Consider the following 12,935-nt stretch of genomic DNA (forward strand, 5'->3'; position numbering starts at 1 on the left):
TATAGTATGGGTATTGAGACTCATCATTTTATTTAAAGCATTTCTACATTTAACAATCGCTCATATTATAAATGTATATGCATTTTGGCGTAAAGAGTAATTTAAAAAACAATAATTATTATTTTTAGGTAAACGGTAAATATTAGTATATTGTATTGAAAAATTGTAGACATGGGTACAGGACAACGTCTGTTGGGTCATCTAGTTTAATATAAAGTATAAATACAATGCCCATAAATAGACTTTTTGCAAAGATTTTTTTAAAATATCTGCGAAAAAAGAAAGACAAATTACGTACTACATACCAGGACAAACAACACAATGAAAAAAATAACAAAAAAACAAGATGTACTTACGCTTAAGACCGAGTATTACAACGAGAGGGTAGTAAACTGTTAAAACTCCAGTAACCCTGCGCATTTTTTATGTATTATTTATTTTTGGTAAATAAAATTTGGCCCTGTTCTCATCTAAGTAAGTCATGATTTAACGATCTGTCAGCAGCAGAAATTGAATCCGCTCCGAATATAAAATAATAATACTTCAGTGTGCGGTACACTCGGAAGCAAAGAAAATCATCTCTTATATACAGCGATGTACACAGCGATAGAGGGAGAGGCTACGTCGTGCCCTCGTGCCTTATGGCGCTACGTAATATTTATAAATGTATCTTTGTACATGGGTGCCTGTTATACATATACATACATACATACATACATATATACATACATATATATATATATATATATATATATACACATACATATATATAATAGAAAAATTTACCAAAATTTACCAAAATTTACAAAATTTATTAAGTTAATTCACATTTTGTTATTTATATCTTTGTATTTTTATTGTATTTTTAACTCTGTAATCCTTTAATGTAGCACTGAAGATGGGTCAAATCAGGACCCGAAACGTTTGACAATAAAACGTTTAACTTCAATAAAATAGTTTCAATTAATGGATGAACGCCCAAGAACAACTTTATTATATATATATATATATATATATATATATATATATATATATACTAGCAAACGCGACGAACTCCGTTTCGCCACCAGATGGTTTCGTGAGATAGATGAAGAAATTTTTTGTTTGTTTTATATTTGAAAAGGAAAAATTTGATTTTATTATGCAACAGTAATGAATTTATTTCGATTACAAAAATGAAGTGTTTCTTAGTTGAACTTCTCTAAGTAAATGAAAGTGAATCCGCAAATTATCCGTTTCATTGAAGTGCTCTTTGGTAAACCACATTTTTTGTTTTTTGGTCTGACGTTAACACAAACAAAACGGATGATTTTCCAACTCGTGAATAGGCAACGTATAACTGCCCATGTGAAAAACAATGATTTTCTAAATAATCTATTTGAAATTTATCCCGCAAACACTAAGCGATTGGCCGAAGTCAAACGGAAGACCAGTCAGAATCATTGGTATGTCACCAAATCGCCAGCAATTTTTGATTGAATGGTGAAATTCAGTGCGTGTACATCATATTTCTTGGCGGCAAGAATTGCTCGTTGACTAAACCAAGCATAATTCTGAAAATTCTCACTAATGTCATTACTCGAATTTTTAATTACGGTGCGTGAAGTTCCAGCAATTTGCATTAGGGCACAATGCCATGCACCACTAATTTTCTCAGCTATAAACCTTGCGGAGCCCGAAACCTTTTCAAAGAATGCAAAATTGTCGAAATCGGTTCGTGCGTTCTGGAGTTAAATCGTCAGAAAGGAAAAACCGACTTATTTTTATATATATAGAAGATATATACTCTCTCACACACACATATATGTATATATATATATATATATATATATATATATATATATTTGAATAGTCTTGAATTTTATGTTGATATATGTGTTTAATTTGAGTAAAATTCGGGCGTAACGTCAATAAAAATAGTATGAGAGTTTTTTTTAAAAGTTTATTTATTTAATATCCATACGTTTAGGCTAGCATCTTAGCCATCATTCAGTGATAATCAAGTTATTCTACATATCATACATTTTTTCAAAGATGCATTAAAAGCTTCATATTCGCATTTAGTTGGAAAATTTAAATTGGAGAATTTTGTTATTTTGACCTAACCAGATAATTCTCAACTATTAGCTTAGAACTTTTGATACTGATGTATTAGTCTTATAAAATCCATATTTTATGAAGTGAAGATTCGGTACTAGGTATATAATATTTTTCAATACATGAATATATTATTACAACAAACGTTTCGTTTCCATACTTGTTTATCTATGGTAATAATTTGGTTGTTACCAGTTATAAATCACAAATCTTCAATTACGACTATATTTGTTAAAATATTTTAACATTTTACCATGATTCAATTTCAATGTACTATACACAAATATTTATCCGATTATTATTTATATTTATCTAAAATGTTTAATATTTCGGTACCTTTAGAAGAGAAACTGATTGTAAGAACATTTCAGGGGTGTCCTGATAAAACGTAACGCCATCTAAGCAAAGTCTGTCGAAGTCACGCACTGATTTATAACCAAAATATTTGAACCAAACGGAGATTAAATGACCGATCCAGTCGTAAAATAGACCAATTATATGGCAAGGCTTTATTATATTACGTAGCATTTTGCATATAAAATGGTATTGAAAAACTGTCAAAATGCTATGTTTTCCACATAAGATGTAACTTCACTCATATGTTATTATGCAACATCACAAATATGAACTTATTTGCATGCTTCGCTTTTGATAATAATATTACAATACATTCTACTTTTTTGCAAGCACGAGTTCCCATGTTTTCTATTTTCTGAAAATATAATTCTTTAAAAATTTTGGACTAGTTCGTGTTAGCCCACATTCTTGATCTTAACACCACAGGCTCTACCAAACATCAAATGATTCTCGAAATATCAGTACCAAATAAAAATTTTGACTTTGTCATTCAAAATTATTTTTGATCTTTTTCAAATTAATATAGGCAGTCGGTCATTGCTAACAGATTCTAAAAAAAAAAAAACGAAGAACTTTCTACCATGCTTATTCAACTTTGGAAGTAAAACTTCTTTAGGCGCGACTAGGGTGTAAATCCGTACAAATGCAACGGAAGTGCGTTACACCAGAACTGTACGTCATTCGCTCTCGATGATATCATTCACAACAAGGAAATCCGCATAGATTCGGATCATTTTTAAAGTTACATCGTAGTACCAATAATCTGAAGAATAATTTACCCTGTTCCTTGAAAATACTAAAACAAACTAGCTGTAAGTGGAATTCTGTCTTAAGGCAATTAAGGCATCGTGCCTTAAGGCAAATTGCTGAAACTTTCCGTAGCAAAAATTATTATTTTTTTGAAAGCGATTAATATTTTTGAAAAAAATTTACTTCGGAAAAATTAGATTTTTGAGAAACAAAAAAAAAATTGTTTGAAAAAAAAGTTATCTTTATTTTGGCATAGTTTGGAAATTCTGAACTATTTTTCAAAGCAATCATACTGCTTTTACTGCATAGAGATGAAATGTGAAAGCGCGTAAGCGCCGCGTCGCCGTCTAACGGATAAACATTGGTACTGAACCCATAGGTAAGTAAAGAAAATTCATACTTATTGTAAAAATCTCTATAAAATATCTGATAATTTGATGTGCATATATCTAATGATCATTTTTGACCGCCAAATGGCTTTTTGTTTTACTTTTTTTCATTAGATCTCCGAAACCGCTAGACCTGCCTTCATGAAAATTTGATCAATTCTTCATCTTGTCAATGCAAGAAAAATGTTTTTTGAATTTTTAAAATCGGACGCTCCGTTCTCTTAAAAACCGTGTTACCGTTTTTGGCACTTTTTGCCCCGTATCTTCGGAACGGCTAGACCTGCCTTCGCCAAAAACTAATCAGCACGTTTCCTTATCAATACGAATCGAATGTTTCTTGATTTATTCAAATCGGTTGCTCGGTGTTCCCGAAATCGACGACGAAAATTTGTATCCGCACACACTCACACACACACACACACATACATCCATTTTTCTAAGGTATGCCAAAATAATATTCAGAAACCTTTGAAACGTCGCGAAATGCAAAAATATTACAGCAGTTTAAAGAATGAGATTATATCGCCAGCGAAAAAGTTAAAAAAATACAAGCAGTCAATGAATGTATGTTAATTTTAATTACATGAAGTTCTTCAAAGACAATTACATGATGAGTGAAGTTGCAAAAACAGTATTTGTTTAGGCGTTGTTTAACATAATCCACTGTGTGAACGAATATTATAGAATTTATTAATCACCAATTACTTCATTTCTCTAATAAAGGTTTATTTCTAAATGCTAATTATAATGACAAACCGATTTTAGTGTTAAATAGACTAAACAAATATAAAAACGGACAATATTGCTCTGATATTTACAAAAAGATCATAAATTACATTATCTTATTAAAAATGTGATAAAAAGTCTGTATATTGTAATTTTCAAAACTTATTTATATTCCGAAAATTAAGTGCATCTAAGTATAGCTTGACTTTTCTGTAACTTAAATACCGTTTTTTGCATTTTGAATGCAAAGCAATTTGAGTAAATAGTTTTGCTCGTGAATTCAATCGGCTGTTACCCTTTTAAATTATTTTATTATGATTTTCATCTTAATAACAATCCAATTGAAACTTTGTTGTAGTTAATTCATTAACTGTAATAAAAATATGTAAGTAGTTTTCATAATAAAGAAAAATCAAAATATTTATGAACTTCAATTCTTTATATGACATAATTATGCAATTATGATCACATATCCTGCAATTAAATTGAAGTTAACGCAAGTTTACGATTGTTATTGATTAATTATTAATTTCAATGGATTGTTTTCGCAAGAAAACACGCCATCTGATTTAGATTTAATTGCTAACCGCAGAAATACAGACGTCAAAATCATATTTTCCTTGTAGCGTTGTTTTCAAAACAATCCTTTGAAAGAAAAAACTATTTTTGCACGGGCACGCAATTCCAGATGCATTTTTTTGCACTTCAGTGCTCTAAATTCATAACATGATAATTATATTATTAATCATATAATACGCATGAATATGTGTTCGTAAGTTCGCAAAAGCCACCGAATGATTATGAATTTGTAAACATTTTAGTTATCATTAAAAGTAATTAATTAATGAGATACCGTTACTAATTATTACATGACTCTGTGGAGTGATAAGGAATAATATTCACAAAAAATTATCTGTGGCCAAAAAGTTAAAACGTGATGTTCTAAAGCTTATTGCAAATAAGAGATATCAACTATTTCAGGTTCATTGATTTTAGGCAAATTCTTTAAGATTCGGTAGGCAAAAAAATATCAGACATCTAGTGAAATAGGGCGTATTATGAAACTTTATAAATAAACTTCTTTAATAAATATGAACAAATTGCAAGCTTATCATGGCTTGGGTAATTGTACCGAAATTTCGGAAAGGATTATTGACTATAAGCTTTGTATATTTTATGACTAATGTGATTTTCTGGTATGTAGTTACCTTTTCATATATTACGTACATCTATAATATAAAACTATCAAAAGTATTTCCTAAACGTGATATAGTCAATAGTTTTTTAATTCAAAACCTACAAACCGCCAAAATATAAAAATAATCAGAAATTAATATAGCCTAAAATAATAAAGAATAATATCATATTGAATGAGCTCAATGGAGCACGGAGTTTACGATAAAATGTTTTTGTTTGATAAACTTAGCAACTGGTTATCATAAAAAATTAGCAAACCTGCTTGAAAAAGATGTCTAATAATAAATTTAATGAATTTCATATTTATAATCTAACTAATTTAGCTTTCATAGTAAGAATAGTACATGCACACTTATAAATAAAAAAAGATTTAAAAATCCTAAATAAAAAGGCATGTTCGAATATGTGCAATTAATCCATTTAACTAATAAGAATAGACATTTAGCAACTTCACAAATTGTGATTACTCCAAACTTTAAGGAACCACATTTTAGAGGCTTATATCATTAAAGATATTTTATCATGCATATTCTCTATCATTGTCTCATTTTCATTTTTTCAACAATGAATTACAAAAGAATATCCTGCCCTACCTTCTGTCATAAACCATAAAAACGAATTCTATCTGATATTTTTGAACAGTTTTTGAATTTTAAAATCAATCCTATATCAAAAAAAATAGTGGTGTCTGGCGTCGTAGTTTAAGGCAAGTTGCTGGAACTTTTCGTACCGCAGTTACAAATTTTTAAAAGCTTCAAAATTTTTTGAAAGCTTTGAAAGAAATTAGGTTTTGAGAATTTTTAATTTTTGAATAAATTTGACTTTTCTGGAAAACTTGATTTTTGTCTATATTTTGAAAACTTTGAATGTTTTGTTTTTGTTTTGTTTTTGTTTTGTTTTTGTTTTGTTTTTGTATGTTTTTAATAGCTCTTTTCATACTTATATAAGTCAATTGAAACAAATATATATATGCAAACAATAGAACAGATGTATACAATTTGTATCTTTATGTAAAAATCAATGTATGTATTTTGGTCAAATAAAGCAAATTTTTAAATTAAATTAATTTTTTTTGATTTTTTTTTAATGCAATCGCGCTGCGTATTAGTCTAATGGTTAAATATTATAAATCTTAGTACGGAACCCATAAAAATGTAAACAAAATTGTACATTATTATTAAAATCTTTAACTACCAAATGGCATTTTTTGTGGGAAGTTAACAATTCTTTACGGTATGCCAAAATGTTCAGAAGCCTTTGAAACGTAAAGATATATAAAAATATTCATTTTCGATTTTTGTGCGACTCACCCAATAGTAAATTAACAATACTTTATACTTTAATTGCTCAAAATGCTCAATGAACGCGGTCCACTCGTATTAAACCTCCGCCCAATAATCGTTAGAGAATAGCAATTAACACCTCACTACGAAATACGTATTAATTTATCTACGGTACTGTTACATATTCTAATTAATTTGTTATATTTATCGTCAAATCGCGTTGTACGCAAATTAAAAAACCATGTGAAATATCGCTAAAATAATAAAGGTTTCCTCGTTGTACGTTAAATACAAACCGTCCGGACGAGCGGACGCATATAAATTTTACAGATATATGTCTTGAAATATGTAAATGTACAGCCGGCAGAGCGAAAAGCCCGTTCGGGGTGCAAAAAATAAATATATAAAACAAGGTAAAACATGAACGCTACCAACATCATAAACAACGACGATGGCTGGGCTCAAACCATCATTTTACCAGCAACAGAAATATTGATGTGGTATATGTTCTTTTAGAAATATCTATTACTAGGTATTTAGCAAAATTATTTTTTTATTTTTAATATCAAATAAGAAGTCCAATATAATTTGGAAATGCGTGATGAGAACATTGTGATATTTGCAAAATATCCTATAATAGCAAAGAATTCACAATATTACATCCGAAATTATTAGCCAAATTGTTAAAATAGTTAAATGGTGTTGATTTATTATACGAATACGTTTAGTAAATAGTTGCACTAAGTTTAAATATTAGTGACGGGTTGTAGAATATATAGGGCCTTATTTGAATTTATTAGATCTAATAAGAAAAAATTATAAACGATAACGTGTTTATTCATAGTTTTAATAAAGACAATAACAATGGATGACAAATTTTACGGTAGTTTTATTCTATTTTTATTATCATGAGGTCCAATTATGCGGTAACACAACGTTGATATGGCAACTAGAAAAATGTTTCTCTAATTATAGTTTCAACAAGTAGGGTGCATGGCATCGTGCCTTAAGGCAAATTGCTGGAACTTACCGTACCGTAATTAAAAAACTTGGTACAAAACACAAAATGTGTACACATTTTAAAAATCTCTATAAAATATCTGATAATATGATATGAATAACATTTTTGACCTCCAAATGTCATTTTTTTAACTTGTTTTTATTGATCTTTATTATTAATCGCTGGACATACCCTCCCAAAAATTTAACCAGTTTTTCATCTTGTCAATACAAGTAAAATATTTTTTGTATTATTAAAATCGGATGCCCCGTTCTCTTAAAAACTGAGTTACCGTTTTTGGCACTTTTTCCCCGTATCTTCGGAACGGCTAGACCTGCCTTTGCCAAAAACTAATCAGCACTAATCATCTCCCTATCAATACGAATCGAATGTATTTTTGAATTAATCAAATCGGTTGATCCGTGTTCCCGAAATCGTCGACGAAAATTTGTATCCGTACACACACACATACATCCATTTTTTAAAAGTATGCCAAAATGTTCAGAAACCTTTAAAACGTGATGATATATAAAAATTTTCATTTTCGATTTTTTGGGGATTACTATAACTTGCCCTACGGGAAGTTAATAGTTAAGTATAATAGTAAATGGCTAATGTACTAGATTACAATATAATGTAAATGGCTAACGTACTAGATTACAATGTAATGTAAATAGCTAATGTACTAGCTGAAAATACTAATAATAATAACCACTAATAAATAAGTACTAGATTACAATAAAACAATAAACTAGTGGTGCATGGCATCGTGCCTTAAGGCAAATTGCTGGAACTTTTCGTGCAGTTATGAAATATTCGAGAAATTTGATGATTTTAGCCTTAATTTATATCATTTTCATTTAATCAATTTAGGTTTAAAAAAATTATTGCCTTGCCTAAAAACTAATAATTTCTTTACACTGTCAATACGGGCTTTTTGAATCGATCTAATCGGATGCCCCGTTTTTGCAAAAACAGAGTTTTCATTTTCTATATTTTTGCTCCCTATCTCGGGAATTGGTAGACTAGACTTATAAGCATGACTTCCTATCAATAGGAATCAAAACTTTTTTGAATCACTAAAAACAGATGTTAGTGTATAATCAATCATACTGGTAATTAGTTCTGTCTTTTCCGTAAACTTTTTCTTAAACTTTGTTTTAAACTAAAAATTTTTCAAATTTTCTAACATTTCTAATATTTTGTTATGTAATCCATTCATTTATTTTTATCATTTTCATTTTGATTATATTGTCATATTTCTGTACATTATCTTTTCCACAATTTTATTCATTTTATATAAAAAAATGTACCGTCTTCTGCTTTTTTTTAAACATATTGTTTGCTTAAATCTCATCAAGATCATGTTTCTTGACAGATGTCCTAAAGATAGAACGTACCTAGTTCCGAAACGTCGGCAGTGAATAAATAAATGGCTTTTTAGAAAACTTTTTAGTTTTTTATTACTGTTTAGATTCTTTGTTCGAAACTCTACAAAATATTTACAAATCCAAGACTATACCATCTTATATATGCATATATATATAAAATTATTATATATAATCAGTGTTATAGCGGGCAGTGTGGTCTACACCTAATACGCATTTCCACTGGACCCCACAGCGGAGCGTAGACCGCGCGCTTGTCAAAAAAATGCGCTGGTCCTTAGAATTTATTACTTGGCCTGTTGTCGGTTGTCACGACGTGGAAACGGGAAAATTTGAAAATAGAAAAGCCACCAGTCGCAGTATTTTATGTGTGCAACGAAAAATTCGAGCGCATGTAATAAATATCGCCGTCAAACGAGAAGCCAGAAGAAAAACGACGTGCGAAAAATTAATTTGCTATGAAAATATTTAGTCATTTAGATATAATAAAACATAATGGTTCGCAGAAGAATACAAAGTTATACAGAATATTAGTTATTTTATTAGAATCAAATAAAGGTGGTTTTTATTATAATTAATAATATATTGTGTTAAAAATTGGTTTTCCAAATTTCGTGGTCTTGATTTTTCAATCAAAGATAAATAACACTCCTCCAGTTAAAGTTGATTAAAAAAGAATTTGTCTACTTTGAACTGTTATTAGATTGTTATTACTGAACAAATGATCAATTCTTATATCTACATTAAACAACTAGCAAAATTAAACAATGCAATTAAAAAAGCGGCAGGAATTCACAAATAGAAGTGATTATTTAGACATCACATATCTTTGATCACACGGCAAAAATTTTGGAGCCCGGTTAGGATGTGATGTTATCAATCTGTATCTGATTCTGTTTTTGTTCATAAAAACCAGAAGTGTTATGAAAGTAAGATGATGAATAGATAATGTTGCTTGAAGGATGATAATATGTCATTGATCAAAATAAACAATACATTACAAAATTACGAAAGTTATTTACCAACCTAACAAATACATACGTTCATACACACCCCCACATTGTATATATATATATATATATATATATATATATAATTATTAAAATTAAATACTGTAGTTTATTAAAAAATCTCATTCCCAAATATACCCATGCTTATTTTTTTGTGTATATTATTTCTCTCATTTATATTTCTCTCTGAAATATATGTTACGTAATTGAATTCTTTGTTAACACGAGAATAAGATAAAAAAATTATATTTTGAGCAAATTATGAGTTTATCGCCTTCACTTAATTACTTAGTAAATTCATTGTTAACGATTACTCTTAATGAGAGAATTTCCGTGCTTCGTGAAATTTATGACCACTATCATAGCTTTTGCACAATTAATGTTTCTTTCACTACATTGTTTTCATAGTTTTCTCGTTTTTTCAACAACGGATATGTGTTATTTATATTTGAGGTATAACAATAGATTTATGGTTAGGTGTCTTTAGACTAGTTTTCTAAAACAAATATTAGTACATATTACACATAGGTGATAACAGGGAATTTAACTGAACATAGCTTGATAGTTTGTGTGTTGTCATGTAGTTCATTTAGTTTAGACAGTATGAATACTGAAAGTCAAATTGGACCTTTGGGCCCAGCCCTACTCTTCGCATAATTCAAAATATATAAAATTGTTTAAAAGTAACAAAGAGAGGAAAAAGTATAGTGCTTAAATTATATCAATAGCATAAATATTAACATAATTTCATTAAAATTACAAAAATCTAATTGCCGCCCAAACGCCATTGCTGCGTTGGCGCACGCTGCCCCGTACAAAAAACACAATTAAACGAAAACAAAAGCAACACTTTATTATTTGAAAGTCAAAACGTCAAAACAACGTTTGCGAGATAAAAAATTTCGCTATTCATTTGGGGCGGAATATTCTTTTAAAAACGAGTCGAGATAAATATACTTTTATATTTTTTCATAAAATGACCCGTCATTCATTGCCAAGAGCGTTATCAAACAACCTAACCACTTTAATTATTAATTTATTATTTAAAGTTGTGGACATGTGCTAATTTATAATTAAGTACTTTTAAGTTTTTAAAAAATTATATTATAAAATATTGATTACAAAAATATGTAAAGTATCATAACATAACGTTTTTATTATCCCCGAATGTCAAAGCTGACTTGATCGCCACATTACTCCGCGACCAGTGTTGACGTCAAACCAGTTCGAGGGTGATCGGAAACACGTAGTTTTTAATTATGTAAAGACCGAATGTTCGAGAATTAATATCCAGATAAAAACATTAAAGTTTAGAACTATTTTGAACCGACTGACCCAGTGTTCATATTAACCTGGACAACACTAATTAGTAAATAGGTTTTTACCAAATTACCAAAATGTTTCTTTTAGATTTCAATTACAAAATAACACATTCATCATCCCTCCTATTAACAATATTTTAGTTAATGATTGGTTTCTGAATTGTAAAAAAATAAAATCATATTCTCGAGCGAAAAAAGTTGATGTTAAAAACTAATTATCATTCAATTTAAATTTATATGGGTAATTTTGGTTAATCTATTTTAAAATAGATGTATGATCTCACATATTCAGTATTAGACGTCATTTTTAATATATGAGCCCGTCGTGGTGTGATGTTACCGGTGACACGGAGGTATTCATAATAAACTTATGCAGGTAATATGATAGACAATAAAAAATATTTATGAATCAAATTTTAATTTCACTAATATTGACACGAATTTGATTTTGATAAAAACACAACGTACAAGTTGCGGTTTTAATCACGTTTCATATCATATTTAATTGACTATAAGGAATAAAATTAATAAAAAAAAAGTTTATATATCAAGCGGCAATTTATTAGAATTGAATTGAAAGTTTATATTCGAATAATTAAAAAAAATAAAAGATTGATTTTTTATATTAGAATAACTATATCTTTTGAGTTTTAAAGATAATGTCAAAGAACTAAAATTCTAAATATGAAATATATGGGTGACATAAAATTTCGCATTATCTTGACAAATATTTCCAAAACCATTACATTACAAACAAGTAAATATAAGATGTTAGAGTTATACAATGTCTGTATATACTTACAATATTTGGAGTACAAGTAATATATTGGGCTTATACGACATTTTTGGCCGACATTTTTAGATATTTGAATCATATTATTAACTTCCCGTAGGGTAAGTTATAGTAATCGTCCAAAAATCGAAATCAAAAATTTTTACATTTCTCGACGTTTTGAAGGTTTCTGAACATTTTGGCATACTTCAGAAAAAATGGATGTGTGTGTGTGTGTGTGTGTGTGTGTGTGTTTGTATGTCCGCTTTTTTTCGTCCACGTTTTCGGGCGCACGGATCAACCGATTTGAATGGTTTAAAAAGCATTCGATTCCTATTGATAGGGAGATGTGCTGATTAGTTTTTGGCAAAGGCAGGTCCAGCCGTTACGGAGATATGGAGCAAAGAGTGCAGAAAATAGAAAGCGAGCTTTTGAGGGAACGGATCAACCGATTTGAATGGTTTAAAAAACATTCGATTCCTATTGATAGGGAGATGTGCTGGTTAGTTTTTGGCAAAGGTAGGCCCAGCGGTTCCGGTAATACAGAGCTAAATGTTAAAAAAATGGCAGTTTTTGAGAGAACTAAGTGTCCTATTTAAATGACTTAAAGAACTTTCTGCTTGTTTCAACAAAATAATTGATTT

This window comes from Ctenocephalides felis, unplaced genomic scaffold (genome assembly GCF_003426905.1).
Source record: "Ctenocephalides felis isolate EL2017-DRISC unplaced genomic scaffold, ASM342690v1 CF-g0.4_SCAFFOLD_01886, whole genome shotgun sequence".
In the NCBI taxonomy this organism is placed as follows: Eukaryota; Metazoa; Arthropoda; class Insecta; order Siphonaptera; family Pulicidae; genus Ctenocephalides; species Ctenocephalides felis.